Below are 26,412 nucleotides of genomic sequence, written 5' to 3' on the forward strand. Positions count from 1 at the left end.
AACAGTGGTGTACCGAAACCGTAATAAGGTGTCCAGAGAGATCGTGGAAGCGTTTTTGATTCAAAAGAACGATCTCGATTGTGTCAGCCAGCCTTCCTTGAGCCTACACCCTTGTGAGTTAGCGTTCCTTACAACTAACCTGGCACCTACGCTTTCCGGGCGATAAAAAGTCTCTAGTTTGAGCACGTGTACTTGAATCGCTCGCGTTAAATTTTTAGCTTATCTTGGCTCCGTTATATATTTTTTGCTTGTATCATTTTTGGTGTAAGAGCAGATCAAGATGTTGTCATACTATTCATTGTGGATTACGATGTACGTTCTTGGGTGACGATGTGCTGTTTTGATCTCTGCTGGTTTGTAAATAGGCGTGGATTCTGAGAATACATTTCAGTTTGAAGTTAGCGCTCGTCTCGTGTTTATGTTGCTTCCTTGTGTCCCCGTAATTTTCGCGCTACATGCTCTACGGTAAGACGATGTATGCACCTCTTTGCTGGCTGCTTCGCATTACATCGATTCCCAGAGTGCGTGGGATCTGCCGATTTTTTTTTTATTGCGTTAGCAATTGTATGGGCACTCAGGACAAAATGTAGAAGTGCAGGTGCAAATCTTCTAATGTAATGAAAAATCTAGATAGATGTAGTAGACATAGGCAAAAAAAGAAGAAAACACCTTTATTTGAAATAGAATGTCATGTCCACATGGAATGGCATTCAATAAGCACGATTCTTTTCCTAACGGAATATGACTACCTATAATATACATGCAAGTCGTTTCCGTCCTCGCAGTGCGTTGTTGCAGCTTCAATAATAACTCATAAAAGGATGCCAAGATGAAAAAAACGTTTATAATATCAACTCAAATCAACACATAGATTTAAATTGAGCTACACCACTTCTTTGGCGTAGTAGCCTTGATAACAGTCCATATCGCAAGCATACACAAGAGCCCCAGAGAATAGGCAGCCTCAGCCAGTTTCATTCACATCAACATCTAATGTAGCTTTGTTCAACATTCAAATGTACGAGCCTCATTTGTGGTTGTCTAGCACATCTTATATGGCTTAGTTTTGAAAGAAGCAATGCAGTGACCCAAATATCAATGCATTAAAATGTGTCTAAAAATCGTTGTAGACATCATCATGCTTAAAAGATACTTTTGGTCGTTCAGTCTCTCATAAAGGAATGACAAAGCAAACAACACAGAAACTGTATCGGGTGAAACTGCAACTAACGGCCACAGGAGAGCACTTTGGATGTGCTACGAAGCCACTTCCAGCAACCATGCACAAACATATAGGAGGTTCATGCTTAGAAAATGATATTAAATACAATGGTATTATGCTACTACTAAGTGTCCGCTTATTTCAGAGCTTCTCCAGAAGTGCACTGAGCAAATCATTAAGCTCCGAGGTGACCTTTCGGGGGTCATCCACTAAACCAGCTGTGAGCATAGCGTTGCCAAAAACCTGCCTCGCAAGTTTTTTGGCCAGCTCAGGCTCTGAAGTACGAAGTGCAGCAAGCTTTGTGATGATTGGGTGCTCTGGATTTATCTCCAGCGTGGGCTCAAGGAGGCGATAGCGCTCTTCTTCAGAGAAACTTTGTAGTGATGTTTTCACAAAGTGCCGCGCAGCTGCCATCTCCTCAACGGACACCAGGCATGGATGCTTTTGAAGCCGTCGTGTCACTTTTACCTGCAATGAAAGGATTCCACCCACGTAAGACAGCTTTTATTCGCCACTCCTTTGTCTATTTTGAAATGGACAAAAATAAAGTTGATTGACTGATTGATTGATAAGTAGCCTTTCATGAAAGCAATATGGAAGAATAAGCTTCACTGCCGAATAAAATTTCACGCTAGCCTAGGATTGTACATTAGACAAACACCAAAGAGCTTTCTTGAGAAACCTGTGTCTGTCCAGCCTATTTCTCCATTCCTGGAGCTTCCGTTACGTTGTGCGTTTCCCACAATTCGTTTGCCATGTCACACCTAGGCATGTAATGGCATTAAAAAAAAGAAATAGAGCTGTCCATCCCATTTGCATCACATGGGATGTCTACAATCCACAAACAGCTAGCGGAATGTCGTTCCTGAGAAGTGAAAAGTGTGCAAAACATAGCATAGGAAATGTGCTGTACGGCAAGGAATGAAGAAAAATAACGCAATGATCATAGAACAAATGTCACTCCAATACAGTGGAAGGCAGGGGGAGAATGCCAGTTGATTCAATGGGAGAGAGAGCTGCGGGAAATGTGCATCCTTCCTACCTCTGTTGTCTTCAAACCTACTAGTATAAAAATTTGTGCAGCAGAATATTGACACGCCTTACTTGTTTTTCCTTTTGAATGTGACCAACAAAACTGTTACACATGTTGTCAATAACGCAGCAGAAGTCGGAATACAGCAGAACATCCTGAAATGTAGTTTATTGTTCTAGAAAATCAGGATGCATGCAACATGTGCATAGTGGAGTACATTCTGGAATGCACAGGTCCACCAGTGATTGTGCTGGAATGCACAACTCATGAATAAGGAGCCGACACAGTTGATTCACAGGAAAAAAAAATTCGGCAGATTCCACGTACCGTGGGAGTGGATGTTATGCGAAGCATGCGGCGGGGGGAGGTGACTGTGGCGTAATTTTTTACTGAGCGAAACTTTACAAAATGACGCTAAAGATTTGTATAAGTTTTATACGCACACATATATGTAGAAAAGCCGCATATGTGTTGTATAGCCAGCTGTTTACAGTTGGGTAACGCTGCCAACGGCAACGTGGGTATTACCAACACCAGAAGCGGTAAGCTATGAAGTGCTTATACTTGTCCTTTGTGATGGAGAACGCGCGCACGTTTCACGAACCCGTGTGCATGTGTGGAAGAAGTTCTTGACAGTTCTTGAACAAGGTCATCATCACCGTAGTCAGTGAGCACCAGCAGATGGTCATGACTTGTTATTGAATTCGGTCGTGATCGCGGTGACGAGAGGTCCATGTACAGTGAAGTACTTATCAGGTAAAGTACAGCTGTTGGAAATCGCAGGGGTGAGACGGCTGAAATCGATTTGGGAGCAGTTTTGGGAGCAGCAAAATTTCAATTTAGGAGCAGGAGAACCTTGTTTGGGAGCAGTTAGCGGCACTTATTATGTCGTTTTTGGAGCTTGAAAAAACAAATTTGTAGTAACTTGGAGGAACAAGCACATATTTTAATCGGCTTAGAATACACATAACATTCAAAGAGCCTTTGGAGAAAGCTTTTTTTAACAGATTATTGCCAGGTATGAACTACACTACCTTTTTACAAACCACGCAATTTATATAACCCTGGTAACAACATATGAAATAGATAAAAAAAAGTTTTTCCAAGTAAGTTCACTTTACATTTGAAAATAAGAAAAGAAAAAACATCACACTTCTCAAATAATAAAAAAAAATCCCGCTGTGATGGCTTTCGAGATAGCGCGCGCGCGCGCGCTAGTGATCGCGACCGCGCAAAGTTCAAAGTTGCTCCTCACGCGACACTCCACCCCCCCCCCCCCCCTCGCGTCTTCGTGTCTTTTAAGGCTTGTTAAAAACGGGCGGGGCGTTTCCTGTCTGCTTTGACGGCAGGCCTTCCGAGCGTGGTGATGTTATCGCATGCAGCCTCCGAGCGACGGCAATGGGCCGGCTCGTTTGCTTCGGCTGCGTACGTCGCCTCTGTTTGCGTGCTTTTACCCGCTGTAGAACATACAATTCGCGGGGGGATCTTATCAATTTGGACTTCATACCGGAAGGACATGACGGCGACGGCAAGAACTCCTCGAGACTGTCCATATAATTGCTATCGCAATAAAAACTGATTGCACAAGAATTGTATAGTCACATAGCAGTACGTCTTTGAACGGTCAATGAATGATTCCGACCAGCACGCGATTGCGGCGACGCCTTCGCGCGTAACATCAGGAAAGAACAAAAGCAGTATGGCCACCGACGAACGCGCCAGTATGACCACCCCCATAGGCGTGCGCACGAAGGGGGGGGGGGGGGCAAAGTCGATACCGCCCATACTTTAACTTAATCGGAAGGAGGGGCGCTGCGATTAATATTGGCCCTCCCTGAAGGGCGAACCCTCAGGAAGCTTTCGAATAGCGTACGCAAAGCTTTGCGTTGGCTTTTCGCACAACTGCGCATGCGTCGTACGCTAACCGCTTGCGGGCTCCCGTTAAGTGACGGAAATAGCGGGCCGCAAACGCTAACACTAACTTAGCGTACGCTATTCGAAAACTGTCTAAAATAAAGCGCCTTCAGCTATCTGCGCGGGTGGCATAGCGTCAAGTGTACCGCACGCTTTTAATAGGTGATAACAAAAGCGCGCTGCGCCACCGTTCGCTGCCACCTCGTGAGGGACCGCCTTCAAAAATGCGTCGCGAGCGCCGAGAAACCTTACCCCTCGGACACTACGTCGTTACCGCTCGGATACTACACATATTTACAACCGCTCAGAGGCGATTATCACAGCACTATGGAAGTCTCTATTACAAAGGCGCGTAGAAGGACACGCTTGGGCGCGTTCACGTGTTCTGCGAACGTATCCCTGGCGCTGCTTCTAAAGTTACGTTTTCCCACGCTGAAAGTGACACGGGCTTGAAAATTCTTGATTGTGGGGCCGTTTCGGCGCAATTTTTGCAATTTTTATGCTTTTGGAGCAGCTTGGCGCAGGAAAACGGAATCGTATCAAAAATGCGCAATATGCGCAGCTGTCTCACCCCTGAAATCGTGGATGCCTCGGTCATTAATTCGACAAATTGTCTGTCGATAGAGCCGGTGACATGTCGGAACCTGAAGTCACCGTTCGCGTTGGTAAGGTGTAGGCCATCGAGGCTGGTAGGCCTGGATAGTGCTACGTAGACCAACATCAGTGGATGGTGCTTGTCGTATTCGTAGACTACCTGGGCATATGTGGCCTACGTAGCCTAATCTACAAAGTGGCTTGTCAGTCAATCTGGCATCATCCTCGGTCAGCATGAGGCCATCGCCCAGCCCCGTAAGACAGCGGCGTAGCCAAAAATTTTTTTCGGGGGGGGGGGGGGGGGGTTCAACCATACTTTATGTATGTTCGTGCGTGCGTTTGTATGTGTGCATGCCTATATACGCAAGCAAAACTGAAAATTTTCGGGGGGGGGGGGTTGAACCCCCCCAACCCTTGGCTACGCCCCTGCCGTAAGAAATGAAGAGGACACAGCGTCGTTCTGGCGGACTAAGTGCACTATACAGTGTGATGATGTGATTATCATACGTAACCTTCATTAATGTATTCCTCCGGGGTCGAGCAATGCCTCAATATAGCTTGCTGAATCATAGGAATACAAATGTAATGTTTATTAGACTGCTATAAAAGCGGAGCCAACACTGGAACCACAGACTAATATGATGCCTGCATCACAGGAGTACACATCGCAGGAGTATCATGTAGTGTTTATTGCTTTCTTGTAAAATTAGATAGCAAGCACCACAACCACAATTGACGTTGCACCGATATTACGCCTGCGTAGGCCGTTTTTCAAACCAGTTTATAGACCTGGCGTGGCTCAGTGGTAGAATACCTGATTGCCACGCAGAACGCTTGGGTTTGATTCCTGCTGGGATCCTACTTTTCATTCTTTCCATTCGTCGAGTCAACGCTGCCAATGCCGGTTTTCCTTAACGCTCTAGCATTTAAATTACCAATGTCTGTTTTCGCGCTCCTGGGTAGATATAAACTGTCAATCAACTGTGGCGCATGCCCGTACACCGCGGCCCGTGGTAAACGGGTATGTGCCACAGGTGTCTAGTGGAAAGGGTTTGACGACGTACGCGACAGGATTTTCACGTTATTCATGTCATGACCCGACACATATTCCTCAAATCCTCTTACCCAACCATGCCAATTTTGGTCTACACCAAATTAAGGAGGCGATCATGAGAGCACCCAGACGTAGGAGGATAGATAGATAGATAGATAGATAGATAGATAGATAGATAGATAGATAGATAGATAGATAGATAGATAGATAGATAGATAGATAGATAGATAGATAGATAGATAGATAGAAACGCTCAAAGTGCCAAAGGTTCGCTAAGAAATGCTTCGCATTTAATTAGCGCCAACTGATGACTTCACCACTATCATTGTACTGTGAGGCTTTTGTTTTTTTGGGCACAGGTACGAACAATAAGAGTTCAATGTTCAATAAGAGTTCAATGTTTTCAATAAGAGTTCAACGTTAAGAGTTTGGCTGACATTTTTTTACACCACTGAAGTGATAGATGACATGAGTTCACCGAAGTAAAGTCTACTACTTTTGCTTCGAAAGACCAGTCAGGATTGATCTCTTATGACCAAGGCATTTGTTTGTTTGGCAGTTGATGGGAGTCTCGGAACTCCACAGCAGCAACACAGCTCAAAATATCCTGTCCTTAACTACTGATAAATAGTTCAAACAGGGCGAGAGTAAGCGCAAAAAAAATACATTTGCATCGCCAGATCACGGCCGGACTGGAAAGATGCGCGTGGTCAGATAACAAATGAAAGATCCCCACTTGTCAGCTTATCTCATGCACGCGGGCGTGTGACGTCTGCGGATTTCATTTTCTCGGTCGCCTGCTGATCTTCGGAATATAAGATACGAGCAAGACGCACTGCCTGTTCGTCTGAAGTGAGTTAATGCAGGATGACGTTCTCACGAAGGGACAGCCAAGCAGACGATGGGCCCAGCTGATCGCGCTTCGTGCGCATGCGCTTACTCTCGCCTTGTTTGCAACTTGGCTCCGTCGTACGGCGCTGATGCACAATAAAGTCGGCGCTCGCGCACGATAGCTAAAGATGTGAGCGGCTGTACATTAAGAAAATCCTAATAGAAATTCTTTATGCAACAAAGATGATCAGAACTAAGCAAGTTCAGCTGTTGCTGCAAAAAAAAAAAAAAAAAAACTGTCTGACTGCTGCCACGCCCCAGTAAAATTCACACAAAAAAGCCAGTTGTGCTTGAGTCTTAACAACAGAGAAACATCAAAGAGCTGCATTGTCAGGAAACACTGATTGCCATTTGCAGTTTATCGAACTCTAGCTTACCACAGTTTTTTGGTATGCACCTTAACGATTAATAAGTCGACATTGCTACAGTTACAAAATTTGACACGACAGCTTCCAAAACTTCACCGATGAAGGTTTCGTTTGGTATGGCACAAAACCCACCTTCTTTGTCTGCAGACAACAAAAAACTTTGTTAAAAAAAGTTGCGTACATTAAGAGAAACCATTGAAGGCGTACACTGTTTAAAAAAATCTACACCCTCAAGGTTTTTAAGAATCGCCTAGAATCCTTAGTTGTTACACACACAAAAAGCCTCAAAATGGTTGAATGCATTTACTTCACGTTGGACTGTGTCACAACCAGGTTTGGAGACTCTATGAACCACAATCTCGGACGCTTATCTCATCACTTGGCACACTCCAAATCAGTGAAAAAGGGCAAACTATCTATCAAAAATGCTCTGAAAAACTCATGCGTGCATCATAAGCATTGCATGTTCCCACCGCAAGTTGAATGCCAGGAAACAGCTGGCTACCCAAGGCATGAGGTTGTTTCAGAGGCTCAGGCCTTTCTAAAAAGTACAAAAGTCCTGCCAAGGCCAGGCTGAGTGGGAAAATGCCGCTTCTGAGTACAGAAGAGTGTTGTAAAATACATTCCCGGTGTGTCACACGGCAGGGTAGCCAGGAATTTTTTTCGGGGGGGGGGGGGGGGGGGAGGGGGCACTTGGTGAAAGCCTTGACTATTGAGAAAAACGCCTATTTTCATTATTTATTTTCGGTAAAACACCATGTATCATGAAAATTTCGGTGGAAGCCCCCCCCCCCTCCCCCCCCCCCTACCCGGGCTACGAGCCTGCCACGCGACCTGAATATGAGTTGCTAAAAGCATAAATGTGTGCATCACGTTTACAGCTCCCCAAAAGTTACCTTGCTTTGCCATAAAAGCCACATCACTGTAGTTAAGATAACCAGGGTGCCAGGTAAAGCACTGTACACGATAAATCCTCTTTGCTGCATGCATGATGTGGAAAACGAAATGTCAGACAAACTGGCAGATGTGTGAACGATCGTAAGCGCAAAGACGGTAATCAATGTTCACCAAAACCACAGGCATCAAGACCTTCACTGCAGCACGTGCAAAACTGCAAAGCCCTATTTCATCAGTGCCAGATGGTGAGGCATAGCAAATCACACAGGAAATAACTGAGGCAGTCGAGATTGCTAGGTTAGAAGCATGACCATGTGCATGACCGATACATGTGATATAGGCTCTCCTGTAATGAAAACCAACAGACAGTGAAGCCAACGAAGGTATAGGAGACGTTATTAATAGTCCTTCGACTGTATTGTAGATATTATTATACAAATGAGAAGAAATTAAAGTGGACAAAAAGACAACGCGCTGCCTTCATGGACCAAACCTGCAACCTTTGGACCATGCTAGCATCATGTGCTACGTGACGCCAAATGGCATCGTGTGCTACATGATGCCAGATGACCAAATTATTGGTAATTTGGCGACACGTAGCACATGATGGCGTCATCTGCTACAAGATGCCAGATGACCAATAATCCCTCTCATATTACCTTCTGGTAGTACGCATGGAATCATTGGTCGGCTGCCAGCTCGTAACAAGATCACATGCTACGTGATGTCAGCAGGCAAAAGAAGAGTGTCCCACACCCGCCGTTACCGCTACGAGCGGCACCAGTGATGTGATTGACTGAAGCTGTTCTGGAGCACGTTTTTGGAGCAGCAAAAAGTGCGTTTTGGAGCAGGTAAAAGGGCTTTTGGAGCAGCCAAAAACGCGTTTGGGAGCAGGGAAAACAGCTTTTGGATCAGCTAAAAGCTCACTGCCAAGGGGGAAAATGAACCGTGTCAAGCAAAACAGTCAAATAAGGAGGAACTGTTTTGAAATATGTTCTGTCCAATAATGGCTGTTTGCATAACACCACTGGATCACCTAACAGCCCCGTAAGCGTAAACATTGGACAAGGGTGTCAATGCAGGCTGCCATTGGCGTTGCGGTCTTATAATAGCTTAGAGTGGCCAAACTAACAATGCAGGTAGGGTTTCCCAACTACAGTAGAATCTCGGTGATACGAATCTGAAGGGGGAACGACAATATTCGTATCGCCCAAAATTTGGTATCATCAAAAGACTAGCAAGACCTGTTTTCAAACCACGATATACACACAAAACATTAATTTCTGTCAAAAGAACTCGTGTATGCCTTTCTGGGACACACGTGAACGGACAAATAAGGGACGGCGCAGCTGGCTGCCGCGAAAGCGCGCGTCAAAGCTTCGCATGAGGCCAACTGAAAACTAAGTGAAGTCCGCTCCACCATAGTGACAAGCGCAGATCGACACGAAAGGGCTTCGTGCCAGGAGCGTAGGCAGAAATTTTTTATCTCGGGGGGGGGGGGGGGGGGGGGGGGTCGGCACCTCCTTATTTGAAGTGGGGGCCGGGCTGGCAGATGTGGTCAAGTGTCATTTGGCTCTGTATGCCATATCAAAAAAATAATAATAATAATAATTGCGGTGGGGGGAGGGGGGGGGGTGCGCCCCTCCTGGCTTCACCACTGTTTCGTGCATTTTTCTACGACTATATAGCCTTTAATCTACTGCTGCGTTAGCGTTAGCCGCGTACCTTCGGAGCTCGTAGTCGCGATGATCGCGTTGATAGCGACCGTGGTTTCGTGCGCGGCGGTTGCGGCAAACGGTAGTTCCGTTTTCAATCCGCCTGCGCTGGCTGCGCACGTGCCTTCAAAATTACGTTCTGCGTCGCCTGTATTGCTATCTATAATCGCATCTGCCGCTGTTTTGTCCGCGGCGTTTGTGGGAAGCAGCGCCACTTGGACTGGGTGGGCGTTGGACGCACGTGCACTTTCGGAGTCCCGTCAGTTTCGTCGTCGCCATACATGATAGTGTCAAGAGCGACTGCGGTTTCGCCCACAGCGGTTTTGGCAAACGATAACCACAGTTCTGACAGTGTGCGCACTGGCCGCGCGCGTATTTCCGAAGCTAACAGCATTCTGCTCTCGGCCGTCGCTCGACGGATTCGATACCAAAGTTCATATCACCCGCCGCGACGCGGAAAAGTGTTCGGAACATCCAAATTTCGGCCCATTCGACACAGTGGAATTCGGCTGGGAAATTTCACGAATTCGTATCAGCCGATTACGTTTACATCAACGCCTCCTAAATTGGTTTACTTGGGTTCGCAAAGAGCCTGGATCGGATTGGGTTGCAATTTTTGTCATGTCCAAAAGCGTCTGATATGCAGGTCTTTGGAGTTTTCAGTACGCCTGCTGAATTCCGACGCGTCTTCGTGGCCTCAATGTGCCTCTTGTGTAGCATGTCGCTTTATCGCTGCAAAACCATGCTGTTATTTCTGCTGTGTAGCTGCCCCTAACTGTGGTCAGCCGTAACCGTAGTCAGCTTAACCACGGTTAAGGTTGTCTGTGTGACAGGGGTATAACACTCGTTCGAGTAGCGGAACTTAAAAAAGGGTGCAAAAATAAGACAGGCGTGGACGTCGTTGTACTAACTGAAATTTTACTTCGATGTTGCTGCGGCGGTGCGGTCACACCAGAATTGTGGCGAATTGGGCCTGTTGGTTGATCATCTTAAACACTTCGCAGCGCAGGAAAAACAGACACAAAGAAGACGACACCAGACAACATACGAGCGCTAACTACCAACAAAAGTTTATTGAACATCACATGCGTATATATACACCTTTCACCTTTCATCTCTGTACACCTTTCAGATAAAGAGTTGTACTTTCTAAGAAAGTAGCGTGCGCATGTGCGACGGTGTGTGAGGATGGTATATATACGCATGTGATATTCAATAAACTTTTGTTGGTAGTTAGCGCTCGTATGTAGTCTGGTGTCGTCTTCTTTGTGTCTGTTTTTCCTGCGCTGCGAAGTGTTTAAGGTCACACCAGCTCGCGGCGAGCCGCTCCTTCCAAGGCGTTCCAAGGTGCATTTTAACGCGATAGCGTTAGAGAGCTCGTGTCGCAGAAATTCCGGTGTCGGTGTCGGCACCGTTGGTTGTGAGCGAAAAATCGAGAAAGAAGCAAATAAAATAAAGAATAAAATCTTCGGTCCCATTGAGGATCGAACCCGGGCCGTTCGCGTGGCAAGCAGGTGTCCTACCACAAAGCCACGATGTTACTTGCAGCTGCTTCAGAAAAAAACACTACATAAATGTCATGTAGTGAAGGAGTCTCCTTAACGCATTTTGTTCGGCAGGTGTCACGACAAAAACGAGCCCACTCGGCGATTTGTAGGCGCATTGGCGAGACCATCAAACTACGTCGAAAAAGGCCGGGATAGTGCAGCCATCGCCGCTAAAAACACACACGAACTTTCGAACAGCTCTAAAAATGGACAACTATGTCCATCTAGCGGAAAACATATCAAGCGAGCGCTGTCTTTCTAGAGAAGGCGTTAATTATGGTGGCTAGAGGGGGAAGTGTGACGGGCGCTGTATCCCCGCCGTGGGAGAGCGATGCGCGGAACGCAATGAAAGTTCTGGCCGCCGCAAGGGGCGCTGATGTAGTAGTAGGTGCTCGCGCTCGCCGCGCTTGCTTTGGCTCGTCTGGACTCGTTCGTTCTCTCTGTGCTGTGCTGTCACCTTGTTCGGATGCCTTGCCTTCGCTGTCGTCGTTTGTTTACCCGCCACTGTACCCACGTGTTCTGCGAACCATGCCGTCAAATCGCGCAAGTACATGCTTCGTCCCTGGCTGTAAAGGCGGGTATAGATCGTGCTCGGAGAAGCTTTCGGTCTTTAAAGCCCCGAAGGATCTCTCGAAGCGAGAGCAATGAGCTCGAAATAATAAGCGGACTGACAAAGAGCTGACGAGGGACAGCGTTGTTTGCGAGCGGCACTTCGACGTGAGTTTCATCGGAAGGACATACCAACACATTATAAACGGTGAGGTTGTTGAGATACACCGCGTTTGTCAGAAGACGCTGTGCCTACGGTGTTTCCGGACGCACCAAAGTACTTTACCAAAAAAAGAAAAGCAGACAGGATTGTCCAAAAATAAGGGAGCGCCAAAATCTTGAAGTTGAGGAGGGTCAAGTAATTTCACCTCTTAACGTGATAGGGGAGTATGTGATAACAAATGTCTGACATAATTATGGGATGACAAATGTGTGATAAATAAACATGTCGATCCTTGCATGTATTTAGTATGCATCTAAAGCCGTAAGTTAACAGAAATCATTGGTCCTTGCATAGATAGAACTATCGCTAAAATAATAAAATAAAATGCTCAGTATCAAAGAGCCTCCAGCTGCAGCATTCCGATCTCCACTTCAATTTTCTCAAGGAAAAGTAGCCGGAAAATGTAAATGCTTTGAACATTTCGCGCTCAAGAGAACCCGCTACAATACAGAGGAAATGGAGGGGGGGAGGTGGGTGCGGACTAAGAGAGAAAAAAAAAAAACGCGCTGCACTGCAGCCAGTATACTCGCTATGAACGATTGTAAACAGTTTACACTTGACCAAGAGGAAAGAACACTTTAAAGTCAGCTGAGCTATGCAGCCGAGCAAGTGGTTTAGTTCAATTGAAGCAGACTATAAATATGGTAAAAGCAGCGCAAAAGGAATATGATAATAAGAATGACACAGAACCAGCGCTGAACAGTTCAGCGCCTGTCCTGTGTCGTTCTTCTCGTGTTGTCGTCTTCTTGCGCTGCTTTTACCATGAAAATCAACCACCTAGCCCAGTTTTTGCACACTGTAGCAGATTAAACATGTCGAAGCAAACCGATATTAAGAAACACTGAAATATGAAAACATGGAGGCACGCCAGTTCCGTCTGGTTTAAAAGCATTCTTGGTTTTCTTTTTTTTTCCCTCTTGCTTAACACCGCTAATAACTTGCAACACATGCTTCTTAGCGAAACAAACACGTAGCGCCTTTAACAACACGGGCGCGGGGTATAAGCGATTATTAGAAACAAGTGAAACTAACGTCTAGCGGCCATACGCAAAGCAGGCAAATGCCGCCGCAAGCATGGCCGCAAGCACCTACGGCGCAGGTAGCGCCACCTGGTGTGACCGCCATCTTTCATTGGGAATTCGTACAGCCCTCCGCTCTCGCTCGTCACACTTCCCCCTCTAGCCACCATAGCGTTAATCAAGCAAACAGCAAACGCTAGATAATGTGCTGCCATCTGTGAGGCATTGTGAGAAATATGTCTCGACTCTTTATGGCCTCCGAGATGGCAAGCGCGCGGCGTACATCTTGGAGGCCATGCGATTCTTGTTTTAGATCGAAAACCTCTACCATTTGCGCGCGCGCGCACATGTGTATCTGTGTGCGTGTGTGTGTAACAATACAGATTAATAAGCATGCACTTAGTGGTTGAAGTGCGCACTAGGGGCCGGATTTCGCTATCGCGTTCAACTCTTAAAGGCGAAGCTTAAGGGTCCTCCAATTTTTGGGGGGTCACGCCAATTTGCAGCAGTCTGGAGAGGGTTATGTCGGTTGTGGTTATGTCCCCAGAAAGCGCCGGGCAGCGTGCCGAGAAAAATGATGCACGAACACACTCCTCTCGCGGCACGAAAATTTTGCCGCGCGGCAGCTTTGGAGCGTCGCGTTTTGCCGCCGGCGGCGCGCTGCGCACGTTTTTCCGCTAGTGTGCTTATAGTTTGGCGCAGTTCTGGCGCAAAACAGCGGAGATGTAGCAGGATGTAGCAGCTTTCACGTCTTGGCGCAGTTTGGCGCAATTGGCGCAGCTATCACATCACTGCGGCACTGACTAACACTGGCAGATCTGCATGCACAGTAATACTCGATAAAGTGGACAGGACGACCGTCGCCATAGCTCAATAGGGCATATTCATAATGCTTGATGCTCTGGCAACACTGGGTATGTCCGCCATTTTTCGTTGGGCGCAGTCATGGAATTGTCTGCTAGTGTCTCCATAAGGATAAGCCATGAACGGGCTGAGCCACAGTCAGTGGCGTAGCTTTCAGACAAAGAAAATGCGGCCGTTTCTTTCGTCGTCCAGCGCCAAATGGTCAGCGGACCTCAATGTGCTGCCACAAATAAACGAGAACACAATATCGGAGTCCTGCGTGCTTAAAAACTCATCCAGACGGCAGATGCAAGAGGCGCACCACTGCTCAAAGCCGAACTGCAGTTTTCTAGTGGCGTGCCCATCCGATCTGAGGTAGGCGTTCAAGAAAAGCGTTCACTGCAGAGGAGATGCGACTATCAAACTTCTAATACAACCTTGCACTGCAATACATCTGCATTGTATTTCCCACTACGATTTTATACACACGTCATAAGCACTCGTCAGATATCGACACCACGTTGTTTCTTCGTGACCTGTGCAACGCAGTGCTGCTTTTCTCGGCTCATTCCTTTAGCCATAGGTATCTCTACACCCTCCGCAATAGTGTGTGTCGTAGCTTCTTGAAATAAACGAGGTATGGACATGTGCATGAGCGGTGCACCGCAAACCAAACAAAAATACTGATTGTGCGTTTTAACTGTATACAAAGGGAGCAGCCTGAGTAATTGTCACATGTAAGAGGTGACAAGAAAAATGTGATAGAAGAAGAGGAAGACATCAAGCATAGCGTGACGCTGAATGAAGGGGATAGAATAATATGAGAAAGAAGTGGGAGGTATAAAAAAGGTGACGTGGGCATAGGGGCCCGCGATGTTCGATCGTGAGCTGGGTACGAGCGTCGCCAGCTTTTGTTCCGGGCGCTCCGGCTCCTTTTCTGCTACGGCATCGCACTGTAGTCTTAGGCTTTCCAAGGACACTTCCAAGCAACCGTATGGCAGGCACGGAAACCTGCATTAGAACGTTTAACTGGGCCAGTTGGTGCGATTCCATCTTGAATGAATAAAACGCGTAAAAGAACGAGGACGAACAGAAGAACTAACAGACCACGGCGCTGGGCGAAAGAACGAGGACGAACAGAAGAAACAACGGACCACGGCGCTGTTCAGCGCCGTGGTCTAGGGTGCCTTGATGCGCGTTTTGTTGCGCGTTTTGGGCGCACACATCGAGGCACACTACCGTGGTCTGTTGTTTCTTCGGTTCGTCCTCGTTCTTTCGCGCATTTTATTAATTCAAGATGGAAACCTGCAGTGGCCAGGGAGCGTCATCGGCTCATGTTCAAAGCGCATTATCCTGCGGCACCGCTTCGTAGCCCGAGCCAGAGCCAGTCCCTGGTTCTGGGAAACGCCGTGCGCCTCAAGAACCTGTGACGCCCAGGTCACAGAACGCTGTGCCTCCCACCTTCAACCACAACGCCAGCCCGCATTCTGCAACAGTTAAAGCTTGCGGCATCGACTCGAACGCCGACATCAATGCCTGTGCCTCCGCAATGCCTCACCTCTTCTCGCACCCGGACAGAACGCCGTGAGTAATTTAAGCGATGAACGCTTCGTATTGTCTAGCTGTTTGTTTCCGTTACTTGTTCTTCGGGTGATAACTTTGTTTAGTGCTAGTTTTATTTAGTGTGTTTCTGTTTTGTGTATGTAGTTCAAGGGATAATGTGCATTTTCTATTTCTATTAGTGTGCAATTAAAATATGTGTGTATAACGCTCTCGCCTCGTCCGTTCCTTCTGGCTAACTGTTGTTCGGAGATCCGTGACAGTAATGCTCTTTTACTGCACACTAGGTGTTTATAATGCCTTGTGGTCGTAATCTATTGCGCGGTTTTAGTCTTGTCGTTCTGGTTTTCTTGAATACAATACGTGTGCGTTCATTGACATGTCTTTTTAAAATATTGCCTTCTTTGCTATCGCATCCCATGGTGGCATTGCATTAACGTGCAATATTGCGAACAGCATATAAGGGCCCGCGACCAGCGGAAAGATGAGTGCGCGGCTCCGTAACTCTTAGCTCCGTGTTTGCAGTGCACGCTAACCAAAGAAAAAAAGGGGGGGGGGGGGTGCGGATAGGGATAGGGGAGTGTAAGGCGAAGGGCAGACGCGGCATGTGAACTAAGTACTTCGGCGCACACTGCCCTGCGTGAAGCTTGCAGAGAGATGCCTGTTGGTATCTTTGCGCTGATGGAGTCTCGTGACAGCGCTGATTTTCCACAAATGCGTGCAGCAGCGTCTGTGGCACTGCTTAGCAGTGTGTTGGAATGGAACGAAAACCAAAAACCAAAAACGATATTTTTGGAAGGGATCAAAACGTAATCGAAACATTATCTACTATTTAGTTCCGGAGTGAAACCAAAATATTTTTTATCGGTTTTCAGTTCAAGGGAAAAGTTGGCAATCCGGAACAACCGAGGTCATGCAACGTGAGCATTAGTGGATATCTCGGGCCAGTATTAGCACGTCTGGTAGAGGTTTCACAGCAAAGATGTCTTGAAATTTTGCGAAAAACAAAATGTGACAACCAGAGCTGTTAATATTAAAGCAAGTGGACCTTGGTGTGTCAGTTTCACAGGCCAGCTTGGAGAGGGCATTCTTGGCACTGAAGTTTCCTTCATCAGAATAGCAGTCTCGCATATCAGAGACCACACTCGATGACATGCTGCTTCTAAGATCATGTCCACTCCCATGATGCAAAGAATTGAGTCTGCTCAGAGGATTCGTGATTCACTTATGAGAAAATTAAATATTATGCTTTTATTGTTACTTTAATTTCAAATTTTTGCATATAAGGACTGTTAGAGAACATTTTTTTTTCTTTCCGGAACAGAAATGCAACGGAGCTTTTATCGGTGGAACGAAACTAAGACCAAAACGAAAAGCATTTCATTCCGACACCCTGCTGCTTACATACGTTTATATACGTAAATCATTGCTTTTGTCGATCTGCAACACCGACAAGCTAACGTTGATCAATCATGCTCTCTCGCGTGTGTGCGACGTCGGCCATCTGTTTTAATATGCATATGTCATAATATTGCTCTGCAAGACTAGCTTATGTTGCGCGAGCGACTAAATTGCATGGAGAAATAAGAGGGAGTTTTAGCTTGAACGTATACTTCTTTACATTACCATGTTACCGGATTACGTTTACCGTGTTACCGGAACTCGAGTTTTAGTAAAGTTTTTAGCTACCCAAACGTAAACCTTTACGTACGTACGTAAATGTTTACGTTTGCACAAACCACCGAATGGTGATTACTGCATTTAAACTACATTTAATTTAGATAATATTGAATTACCATTGCGGCAAAATCATAAAAGAGGTTTTTAGCGCTTGCATCCCGCTATACGCAAAATGCTTTGCGTGTACCGGAATACCGGGTGTGAACAGCGCATGCGCACGCCCGGCAAACATGGCCGCGCCGCCGAAAGCGATTGCCGTCCACTTCGAATCTATCAAGGTGCCGTCGCGCGCTCTGTCGCTCGTTATTTCCGAACTGATGCTTTTATTTGCTTTATATTCACGTTTGTAAGCTTCGACAGCAAAGTATTCGTGCCGATACGGCACCGTTTTGGAGAGCCATACTCAAATAATCAATGTGTAGGCTTAGCGAGTGACAATCCCATAATCTCGAAGGACATACATTATGTGTTTGTTAGTTGTTTTTATCCTCCATAGCTGGCGCCACTTGACGTGGCGGCAGCTACGGCACACGCTATCCGGTATTAGGGCGTTACCGGAATACCGGACAGGCTAAAATCCTCTAATACTGGGTTACCGGACGATGGTGTCGACATATTGTGACCCTTCGTGCAACCACAGTCATGGACACGTTTGTTTTCGCTTAATGTTTTTGCGGGAAAAAATGATTAAAAAGGCAACTCATTCGTAATTATGCCGCTGCAAGGAATTTACATTGGAAGTAGAATGTCCGATGTTTCTGCAATAACAATTTTGTGCTTGCCTGGTTCACCCTGGCCCCGCTAGATGGCGCTACCCATCCAGCCTGTCAGAGGCCTTAGGCCTCTCACGTTTACCGCTTCGGTGTTCTAGGTCGCTACCTCGGTAATCCGGCTGAAACAAGGTGATCGTAAGTGGCTCTTGCACTTCAGCTTATTTTGACTGGGCGGCTGAAGTCTCCGTAAAGCGGATATCGCGAGTATCCACGAACGAAGGTGGATTTGCAAGATATGGCCGTAAATGTAAAGCCTAACAGGCGAGTAGTTTACGTTCCGTGAAGGTTCGCGCATGCGCAGAGTCCATCCGGTATCTGGTAACACGGTAACGTAAAGACGTATACGTTCAAGCTAAAACTCTCTAAGAACTGATGTTGAAGAGTGCTTCTGCGCGTGCCGGTCATTTCCAAACCAAAGCACAGAGCCAATCTTGCTGACGAAACAAGTTCGCGTTGGTCCTTCCTTTTTCTTCACTCAGGCAACTGATAAATGGGATTAAAATTAATGTTACTTCGTTCCCGGCATTACTGGGGCTCCACCGTTGCCTGAACATCGCACGAAACATTGGGAAGTCATCGCAGGACGAAGATAAAAAAAACCAACAGCTAGCACCTGAAAGGCTGTTGTATGTGCAGTGATGCTACCGAGGACTTCTGATTTGGAGCAATTTTTGTAGCAGCAAAATTTCCGTTTTGGAGCACTTTGGAGCAGCAAAATTTTCATCTTGGAGCACTTTGGAGCAGATAATTTTGCATCTGGGAGCACTCTGGAGCAGCGAATTTTACATCCTGGAGTGCACTACAGAAGCATATTGCAATAACATTCAAGCACCGGAATATTACTATGGGAGGCTCTTATGAAGGCTAGAAATATTTCGATTCATTGCAAATCTCATGGAAAAAATCACCTCAGGAGAACTCCATACTTCACTCGCTAATGAAAAAATAAGGGCTCATGCAGTTGAGTGTTCTGAATTAACCTCTTCGGCGATTATTTTCGACACTAGGAAATAAACAGAATACCAGATCAATAAAATTGCACTTTATGAAATAACACTCTAAATACATCTATGTGGTTATCAGCAGACATTGTAGACAAACGCCTTGATGTACAGCAGTGCCTCAATGCCAAAGAGCCACACTGTCCCTAATGCATTCCCCTAAGAAAACTCCCAAGGCGAAAGCCAGGTTCTTTTTATTCTCGATCGACGGGTTGATCCTCCCCCTCCTTCTCTGCAAGCTATTTGCACCTCACCTGGTTTTGCGTTAGCTCCATGATCGGCGCACCGATTACGCAAGCAGTGTAAAGCGACGATGTCGTGATGGCGTCATCACGTGACATCACGATATATGACACCATGATGACGTCACAAGTTTTGACGATCTATGACGTGATGATGACGCCATCACATGATTATTTTTTGCATCAATCGATTGACGCCGCCGACGGTCAATTTTCGTGTTTGATAAAGCATCTGATGCTTTCGCATTAATATTGCGTATTGAACGTTAACAACCTGGCCTTACATACCAAACTGTCCTCCACCATGTCACCTGCTTGCCATGCGCGAAACAGCTTCGCTTATCATCCACTTCACAGAGTGAAATGGCTCCTCAACTTTTTTTAAATGTTTATTGTGATAACAATTATATGGACGCTCTCCGCGGATTTTAAATGCGAAGCATTTCTTAGCGAACTTCTTCGACTTTGAGCGTATCTATCTATCTATCTATCTATCTATCTATCTATCTATCTATCTATCTATCTATCTATCTATCTATCTATCTATCTATCTATCTATCTATCTATCTATCTATCTATCTATCTATCTATCTATCTATCTATCTATCTATCTATCTATCTATCTATCTATCTATCTATCTATCTATCTATCTATCTATCTATCTATCTATCTATCTATCTATCTAGCCGCCTACGACTTTGTGCTCTCCTGCTCGTTTCGTTAATCGAATGTACACCAAAATTGGTATGCCATAACATGACTGTATGACGAACATGAATGACTAGTCATAACATGAAAATCATGACATGCACGTCATGAACGACATGACATACATGCCACAGTCTTGGTGCTCTTACGGCCGTTTCGTTAACTTGATGTATACCAAAATTGATACGGCATGACAAGAGTGTATGACGAACATAACTGACAGGTCATAACGTGCAAATCATGACACGCATGTCATGTACAGCATGATATACATGCCACGCTCATGGTGCGCTCGCGGCCGTTTCGCTAGCTTGATATATACCAAAATTGGCATCTTGCGACATGACTGTATGACGAACATAAATAGCACGAGTTAACATGAAAACCATGACACGCATGTCATGTACAGCATGACTTACGTGCCGCGTTCAAGGTGCGCTGGCGGCCGTTTCGCTAGCTTGATCTACCCCGAAATTGGTATTGCGCGATGTGACTGTGTCACGAACATAATTAACACGACTTAACATGAAAATCATGAAAGCATGTCATGTATAGCATGACTTAAGTGCCGCGCTCATGGTGCGTGGCGGCCGTTTCGCTAGCCTGATCTACCCCGAAATTGGTATTGCGCGATGTGACTGTGTCACGAACATAATTAACACGACTTAACATGAAAATCATGAAAGCATGTCATGTATAGCATGACAAGTTCCGCGCTCATGGTGCGCTGGCGGCCGTTTCGCTAGCTTGATCTACCCCGAAATTGGTGTTGCGCGACGTGACTGTGTGACGAACACAAATAACACGACTTAACATGAAAATCATGACAAGCATGTCATGTACAGCATGACTTACGTGCCGCGCTCATGGTGCGCTGGCGGCCGTTTCGCTAGCTTGATATACACCACAATTGGTATTGCGCGTTGTGACTGTGTAACGAACATAAATAACATGAGTGGCACGCATTTTCCTGAATGACAGACAAGACGATGTATGCAGCTCTTTGCTGGCTGCTTCGCATTACATCGATTCCCACAATGCGTGGGATCTCGCGGCTTTTTTGCCGTCGCCATTTCCGTAATTTTCTGACGAACGCGGCTGAAGCGGAGATTAAGCTAGCCGGCCGTCTGTCTCCGTCGCACGGACAGCGCATGAGATAACATCTTCCCGCGTGCGGGCCTGCCGTCGATTGCTCATCAAACAGAGAGGAAACGCCCCGCCCGTCTTTCGTAAGGAGCATGAAAGGACGCCAGGGGAGCGGGGGGGGTGGGGGGACCACATCGTTCGAAGGGCGCAGTCGCTTGCGCGCGCGCCATCTCGAGGCATCAGGAGACGGCTCGTAAACTTGCTGTGCTCTCAACGCTTATTTCGTGTTTAGAGAACTCAGAGCAAGAAAACGCTTCGGTTCCTGGAGCGGCCATATTCCCTTAAACCAGTGTTTTGTTGAGTTACGCGAGATCGAATCCAAAAGAGTTAGCTACTAGCCTTACTTCGTTAAACAATACAATTTGTTGGTATCGCATTCATTGCTTCGCCCTTAAAACTGAGTTCTTTTAACCGTCAGCTATTGACCCCCGAAAGCGAGGGGCGGACGTGTAACATGGGGTAGCCGCTTCACTGTGGGCCGTCAGCGACGGGCCCGCTACTGACAGCTGCGTATTTGCGGCTGCTCCGACCACGATATATGCTTTTATTAATGAGATGACATTTTTAAAAAGCAAGCAAAAAATTCAAATTGGAACCCTAGCACGTGAGCTCGAAAGGGCAGGGCCTTTTATTTACCGTAGAGTGATTTAACTCAGACGTGCTGGTATAAGCAATTACGAAAAAGCTCTTCCGAATGAAGATCCATGGATAAAGTATATCTGAGGAAAAGTGTGAACGCGTCTCCACCGTTCACGTGCTATTCCAAAAACGCGAAGCAAGGAAAATTCGATATTGTTCCATATATATACTGCTAGCGATCGCAGATTTCATTCCGCGATGTCCGAAAACAGAAGTGTCAGACATTTTAGCAGCACACATGTAGTTATTACTGAACATTGCTTTCCTTACGTGCCGTGCGACGCTTGAAACGAGCTATCAGCAGCGTTTCTCGAACACACGACGTCCGCCGATGAATCGCCGTCGCACTTTCTCGCTACCGAGAGGCCTAGACGTCACGAGCCTCTGCGGAGAGCGCGTTTTGCTGTCGAGCCGACTTGTAGAACAGAAGCTGCGTCGGCACCGTGCATGGCATCGTGGCTTATTCGGGACGCACGCGCGAGCGCTATTTATTCAGCGGAATAATTCTTGGTCCATGGCTGCGACTTTGGCAGCCCCAAGATCAAGCTGCACATGTTCTGACGCGCCGGCCGTGCGATTGCCGGTGATGGACGCCCCCAAACCCGATACCTTGGCGCAGTTTGGCGCAATTTTCGTCGATATTATCAGGATGGCGCAGTAAATACAATTTGGCGCACTTTGGCGCAGTTGGCGCAGGAGTGGAATCACTGTATGTGGCTGGTTTCGTTTTCGCTCCCAACGAAAGGTGGATCGAGCTTATGGGCTTGACTGATGGCGCTGCACTTTTTGAATATCCCACATTAGTAGAGCATCGGACACATTATCCGAAGGTTGCAGGTTTCGTCCCTGCCAGTGGCACGTTGTCTTTTCGTCGACTTCAATTTCTTCACATTTATGTAATAATTACTACAATACAGTTAAAAGGCTACAAATGATGTCCCCTATACCTTCCTTGGCTTTATTGCCAGTTGGTTTTCATTAAGGCTGTGTCTAACAAAGAAAACCCTCAAATTCTTTTCTTCGGCTCCCCAATTCATTCTTTGTAATTTTTCTTGTTATTTTTGTTATTTGCTGATGTCACGTTTACCTTATCTTCTCTTGCATTTCTGCAACAAACTTGAGTTATAAGTTCACCTGTTGTCTTCTTGAGTCCGTGTTGTTCTACGATGTTAACTTCTAATGTACATCACCAATTTGCCTGAACTCTCCCATAGAGGTGTAGCCAATATTCTAGTTGACCTTAACTGAAACATGTGGACCTGTGTGGGCCAGATAATGTGTTAGAGCAACAGAATAGATAACGAGGCATGGGAAATGCAACCATGGGTGGCAGCGAGTTAAGTGGGCTGATGAAGTTTGCAGAGGAAAGATCATTGGGAGGGGGCTTCGTCCTGCAAGGAACAGGCAGACAACGACATTTTTGAAATTTTTGCAAACTTTTTTTTTTCAAAGGCAAAAATATTTACATACCAGAGCTATCAACCAGCTGTGTTTTTTGCCACTGCCTTTTTATTTAGTGCAGAAAGACTGACTAAAGGCTGGTCTGCCTCACAGTAACACTTGTACCTAGCAAAGCTTTCTCGAGTTGTTTAACACATTGCACGTGGCGATTGTCTCCGCCACTGCACTCAACTTTATTTCGCATCAAGCGAAGCATGTTTGTTTTCGCTGATGTCGTCACCCCTTGAGTAGCTGCGCTGACACTGCCGCGATCACCGTGTGTGACGCCACGTTTCGCTTAAGAAAATGCTCAAACCAGCCGATGTTGCAGGTGAGATCAGTGTAGCCCACCGCTAAGTCCTTGGCCTTCTCTGGCAATGTTGTGACTGGAAGGTTGGCTCCTCTCGCACGTTGCAGGCACACAATCAATGCCGTTTTGACGTCTGGAAACTTTGAGCCTCGAACCCGCTTCTTTGATTAGGGCTACCTTTCTTTGCAGCATCAGCGACTTGCTTTGCTGTGGCGGTGTTATCCTTACCTGGTAACCTGGCCGTGTGATGTGGTAAACCACATCACACGGCCGACGAAAAAATCCGCGCGACACATGATGTGACTCAGGGTTGCTTGACAAAGTTGTTATGCTGCTAGGTTCCGACTTCACATTCGGGAACAGTGTCCGCTTTGTCGAAAGCGCGGCAGCCTTGCACGAACCTTGTGAAACGGTTTGGCGGCGAAGACGTTGTTCCACTCTCAGTCAAGATTTCGAGATAACCGAAAGTGGGTACGGAAATACTTCGAGATAAAGGGCAATAAATACATTGCATCTATGAGAAATCGTTCAGTACTGCGGAAAATTTCGACTTAGCCGATTTTTTTAGATATCAGAGTTCGAGTTAATGAGGTATTACTGTATATATAAATTTCGTTTTGTACTTCATACTACCCACTCCTGCTTACAACCTCATCTAGAGGGTAGAAGTACAGTTTAACTAAAAGCAGGGGCGTAGCCAGAAATTTTTTTCGGGGGGGGGGGGGGGGGGGGTTCAACCATACTTTATGTATGTTCGTGCGTGCGTTTGTATGTGTGCATGCCTATATACGCAAGCAAAACTGAAAAATTTCGGGGGGGGTTTGAACCCCCCCAACCCCCCCCCTTGGCTACGCCCCTGACTAAAAGTAAAAAAAAATGCAGCTGGCACGTAGCCAGCTGGGCTATGACTGACTCAAGTATGCAGCCCAGGCAGAGAAGCCCCATCGTGCACCCCTCATAACTCATAATTCTGCCATTGGATGAGAAACCTGACGACAACAATATCAGCAACTTCCCACAAAGAGCCGAAGAAGCCAGACAGCTTGCATGATGCAGCATTCAGCAGCAACAAGACTGGGCGGATCAATGCAATTTGTGACGAAGAGATGTCAAATTTCCCTTGGGGATGAGTATAAGTCTCATCTGAAAGGTTTTTGGCCATTATTCTGCTGCGCACAGAGTACCTCCTCAACTTGGTGCTTTCAATTATGAAGTTTTTTCAGAAGGGGGCAATTAACATTGCCATAATTGGTGCATAATGTAGAAATTGTGTGTGGTGTCCAAATGAAGCTTTACTACACATGAATAGATGCTTCTGCACAATGCTGTCTTATGAATGCAAGCCTGAAAACTACCTTAAAGTAAATGTTGGGATGACATTCTTTTGGAAGGGAGATAATGCTACCTTCAAATTATTTACGGTGTACACACAAAACAGAAATGCCTGGCCTCTGTCAAGTCAGGTCCATGAAAACCATATGGGTCACAAGAAGGAGGCCTGCAAGTTAGATACCAAAGAAAAAACACAAGGAAAACATAGGTACGAACAGGAGAGGCGTGAGCAAGAACAAGGTAACAGCTAGTTGGCTGTTTAGCTATACAGGGGTGCAACAGCCAAATTAGGATTTGGAGCAATTTTTGGAGCAGCAAAATGTTGCTTTTGGTGCATGAAAATCTAAATTTGGAGCAGGTTACGGGAAAAAAACTAAGGCCCATATTCTGAAATGCTCCTTACCTCAGACCATTTCCTTACCTTACGTGAGGAGCCCTTCATGCCTCCTTATCTTATAGAGCTCCTTGAGGGAGCCAGCGTATTCTAAAAGCTTCCTTCAACCTTCCTTTCCTAAGGGCCGCCTCAGTAAGGTAAGGCGCGTGTTTCACAAGTCTGGGATCGAGAGTACGTGTGATATACGGACTAAATGTCCGTTTTCAAGCAAGAAGAAGGAATATATTTTAGGCATAACGATGAACAATAACGTGTACACTGCTTTTGTAGGAAATACTGACTAAACGTACGTTTTCAAGCCAGAATTAAGGAACATTTTTTGTGCATAATGATGAATGTGTACACTGCTTTTGCGATATGGGTGCACAGCCTTTTCCATTTATTTAACTTTCGCCTGTTCCAGAAGACAAAAACAGGATGGTCGAGCAGCCTTGGAGCTCATTGCGTTCATTGATGCATTCCAACGGCCTGTTATGTGGGAGCGAGTAACAAAGGTCGTTTAAAGAATTGAAGACGTGGGTGAAATTGATTTTCATAACCGAGCAGAATTAAACTTGTGAAATCTCCTCACTTTGGTGCAAACTTTCCTCGAATGTACTTATGTCCAAGAAAATTATTATGTTTACATTCGAAACAAGGGCGCGTCTATCGGGTCGTGCATCGCGCCTTCGTGGATTGACCTGTTTTTTTTTTTTTTTTTTGGCTAAACGAGAAAATCTCACAGCAGCGGTTCCTAGGATCCCAAGTCCTGATAGTATTCAGATATATGTGCACTATTTCTTAGTAGTCTTACAGTGTGGTGCCTCGGAGTTGCATTCTGAGTTGTCACAAATGGTCGGATTATTTGAAGAATGTCACCCGTCGTCATAACACGTGGTATTCCCTTCTAGGATTTCACCCGTGATCATGTTTAAGGATCCGTTGATGGGCGAGTTGGTACATGTCTTGAAATATACTGAGTATGTGCAGCGCAATGGTACGAAGACAAGAGAAGACACACAAACGACATAGACTGGCGCTGACTTCCAACTGATTTATTGAAAAGCATGAAGCCCGCTTTTATGCATGCGCACCTGTTAGCAACAACTCAAACGCATCATCGGGGACCATACAAAACCTGCATCTCTTTGTCACTTAGATAAACACTTGGCGTACTTACACACCTGATACCAGATTTCTTAATGTGAGCTGCCTCGATTATTTCTCTTTCTGTTTTCGTTTTTGCATGCTTTACAAATGTCGCGCGATCAAAGTGCGGGGTGCATTTACACTTGTTGCAGTGATCTGCAAGATGTCCGCCAGATTCGTTTTTTACAT

At 46.1% G+C, this 26,412-nt stretch overlaps 1 pseudogene; it reads right to left on the reverse strand.

Annotated features, from left to right (window-relative positions):
* Window positions 1-652: 652 nt before the first annotated feature.
* The window catches only part of LOC119374758 (heat shock protein 75 kDa, mitochondrial-like), a 67,392-nt pseudogene continuing 41,632 nt past the window's right edge, over window positions 653-26,412 (reverse strand).

The sequence above is a fragment of the Rhipicephalus sanguineus genome, chromosome 11 (assembly GCF_013339695.2).
Source record: "Rhipicephalus sanguineus isolate Rsan-2018 chromosome 11, BIME_Rsan_1.4, whole genome shotgun sequence".
Taxonomy (NCBI): Eukaryota; Metazoa; Arthropoda; class Arachnida; order Ixodida; family Ixodidae; genus Rhipicephalus; species Rhipicephalus sanguineus.